Consider the following 2,266-nt stretch of genomic DNA (forward strand, 5'->3'; position numbering starts at 1 on the left):
CCCTTGAAGGGTTTTGTCTTCTGGATGCTGTTGATGGTCTACCGGTTGGTCTGGTTCACAAAGCAATTTGAAACTTGAAGGAAGAACTTTGTACTGGATTTGGTTTGACTGTTTCTCCTTATTTTCATAGTCCTTTTTCTCTTGTCCCTTTCGGCTCATACAACCATCCCTTACGTCCTTAGGTTTCCCAAGAGGATCTCTATTAGACTTGGTTGACTTCTTATCAACCGCTTTGGCCCCTATGTTCACTTTTCTCTTTTTAGGGTTGCAGGGGGGAGATGAATTGAGAGCCTCTTCAAAATTTCTCTTTTTGCACTGGGAGGTCCCTTGAAGGGTTTTGTCTTCTGGATGCTGTTGGTGGTCTACCGGTAGGTCTGGTTCACAAAGCAATTTGAAACTTGAAGGAAGAACTTTGTACTGGATTTGGTTTGACTGTTTCTCCTTATTTTCACAGTCCTTTTTCTCTTGTCCCTTTCGGCTCATACAACCATCCCTTACGTCCTTAGGTTTCCCAAGAGGCTCTCTATTAGACTTGGTTGACTTCTTATCAACCGCTTTGGCCCCTATGTTCACTTTTCTCTTTTTAGGGTTGCAGGGGGGAGATGAATTAAGAGCCTCTGCAAAATTTCTCTTCTTGCACTGGGAGGTCCCTTGAAGGGTTTTGTCTTCTGGATGTTGTTGAGCCTCTTTGAAGCTTTCTTTATGAAACATAGAGGTTCTTTCAGGGGTGTTGTCCTTAGGATGCTCTAGAGGAACCTCTGGATGTTCTTTGCCCCAAAGCATTTGAAGGTGCGGAGGAAGGACCACAATCTGGAATGGAGTTGAATGATTAGCCTTATCTTTATAGTAATTGTTTCCTTTTTTCTCTGGACCAATGCTACAATCCATAGATGTTTTGATAGATATCTTATCTGACTTGTTAACATTCAGAGGAAAACCACAACTAGAACTCTCGGACTTCTTATCAACCTTTTTAGCCCCTCTGTTAACTTTTACCTGTTTTGGGATGCATGGTGAAGATGTCCTTGGACCCTCTTCAAATCTTCTTTTCTTACATTGAGGGGTCCCTGGAAGGGTTTTGTCTTCCGGATGCTTTTGAGCCTCTTTGAAGCTGTCTTGATGACACTTGGAGGACATTTTAGGGTTGTAGCCCTTAGGATGCTCTAGAGGCATGATCCGGTCTGTAAGAGAATAAAAAAAGACAAACCTGAATGCTACTGCTTATATCCTTTCACAACAAAATAATAAGAAAACTGTGAAAAGATTGAGTGTTTTCATACAATATAAAACCAACCTTAATTGGTAAGATAACCAAGGGATTCTACTTCTCTTAATAAAACTCGATGGTTCAACAAAACACTGGAGGGGACAAAAAATGCAGCTTATCCAACAACCTTCACCTGCTACACTGGTCAATACTGTAATCCTGCCTTGTGATGACGCAATAAAGAATAGAGAAATTTGATGACGACAGACAGCCTGTACCTGGGCCACGCCCCTTTGCGTGGAAGTAAATAACGGAACACACCGTTAGTTCACTCAGCTCCTCAACGGAAGATTTTTCAAAACATAACAATAAAAAATTATTTAAAAAAAAAACACCGTGCTGCTGAATATAGCTACTGAGCTGAAGCATGTGTGAAAATGTTATATTCTCAGGAATGCCAGAACAATCACAACAGGAATTAAATATTTAAATATAGCATCATCAACTTATGTTCCCCTTTTCCTTCTACAGAAATGAACCGATCCTTCCCAAAAACATCAGAAGCGGTATGCAATGTGAAAGATGAGGGAGATGGTATTTGCGCGCGCGCGCACGCGGCACCGCGACCGCGCAACTACGTGCAGACGCGTGGAAGGACAGGTAGTTAGTCTGTCCTGTAATGTCCAGAACTGCTGTTCAGTCCAATGATGTCGGCCTGCCTTGGTCATTACATGAAACAAGGGAACATGAGTGATTTCACAGATGGCGCGGAGCCATCCGCACAGTTGGAGCGCGGTGCGTCTTTACGCACAAGAACAGGAGGAAGTGGATCCAAACTAAAGATAGCGATCACACCTAAATACTGACTCAGATCGGGACATTGTTAACTTGCAGCTAATTATCCATGAACCCAGCATGAGGTCAGGTGGACTTTTACTCTAATAGGGATCATTGCAGTCATCATGAAGAGCAGAGAGATAAAAGCTCTGAATGTGATGGAAAACAACAGCGTCTCTCTCTGAGAGCTTCTGGCTGGATTTCTATCAAGGTATAAAATAA

This window comes from Cyprinodon variegatus, unplaced genomic scaffold (genome assembly GCF_000732505.1).
Source record: "Cyprinodon variegatus isolate N-32 unplaced genomic scaffold, C_variegatus-1.0 Scaffold513, whole genome shotgun sequence".
In the NCBI taxonomy this organism is placed as follows: domain Eukaryota; kingdom Metazoa; phylum Chordata; class Actinopteri; order Cyprinodontiformes; family Cyprinodontidae; genus Cyprinodon; species Cyprinodon variegatus.